Raw genomic sequence first — 1269 nt, forward strand, 5'->3', positions numbered from 1 at the left:
ACGGGAAAGACAAAATCATCAAGCATGTAGCTATGATACACTAGAAACAACCTCTCATTGATCTTTCCCCACTTTCTCTATCGTAGCAAAGCGCACTATGACCAATGCAATGCTAAAGGCACATGGTAAGATCAAGCACCTATTCAAGAATGCAAATGACAAATGTATAAACTCTTCTTGTTAATTAATGAATATGACACAAAATTTGTTTAAATGAAGCACTGATCTTTCAAACTATAGTCATCTTGCCGCATCTCTTTTCACTGGATGTCGATATGCTTTGGACTCACACATGAGTGTCCAAGTATGGTGAATTGCAAGGCCAACGCTTGTTTCATTTGCAATAAACTTGCATATGTGCTTAGATAAGTACATAGTGACCAAGAATCCCTTTTCCGTCAAATACTCACAAGCAAGTTCCATACAACCCTTGATGCCACCATGACATTGTGTTCCACTTGGGAATAGTCATGTGCCCTCTAAAAGAAACATTAGCTTCAATAGGCAATGTACAACATCAAGTAATCCATTGATGTGAATAAAAGACACTCACCCCAAGGAATGGGACCAAGACCATCCACTAGCAAACTTGTAGGGAAGCCACAAATATCAATTGAGCTACCTCTCTACATGGCACCCCATCTTAGTTGTAAAGATGCATCTTTTGAGTCACAAAAAACTTGTTGATGCTCTTCCAAAAGCATATGGATGTTCATATACTTATATGGTAATGATGATGCAATGCTATATGATTGTTGTGTTTACATACCAAGGGAAAATCTATCGATTTGGGTGACATCAACAAGAAGAGTATCAATATAAGTTTGGTACTGGGACCCTACAACCATTATGTAAAATGATATGCTTTAAAAAATTGTTACATGCAGACAAAACTAGAATCAAATCTATTTAATATAGCTCACCAACAAAACAAATCATAGGCCATCTCTCCCAACTCTATTTTTGTAGGGATGACTTCAAAACAAAGGAAGTAGTGTGTGATATAGAGTACTCTGGCACGTTCTTCCTTTGTGATGCTTGGTGGTTCCATAAGCTCTTTACCTTCTTGTCAATAATGCTAACAAATGGGTAGAAGTGGACCTGATGGTTGATCGAGCAACCGTCACACTAGATTGTGTACCTCAAGTGGCTTGTGTGGCATCCATATTAGTATGGGGGTTCTCACCTCTAATCCCTTGGGTTCCAAGTCTCTCATGCAACAAATCTGTGTGTGAAGCAACTTCAGCAATAGCAAGAAACTTGCCAGGC

The sequence above is a fragment of the Adiantum capillus-veneris genome, chromosome 10 (genome assembly GCF_014529385.1).
Source record: "Adiantum capillus-veneris isolate H3 chromosome 10, ASM1452938v2, whole genome shotgun sequence".
Taxonomy (NCBI): Eukaryota; Viridiplantae; Streptophyta; class Polypodiopsida; order Polypodiales; family Pteridaceae; genus Adiantum; species Adiantum capillus-veneris.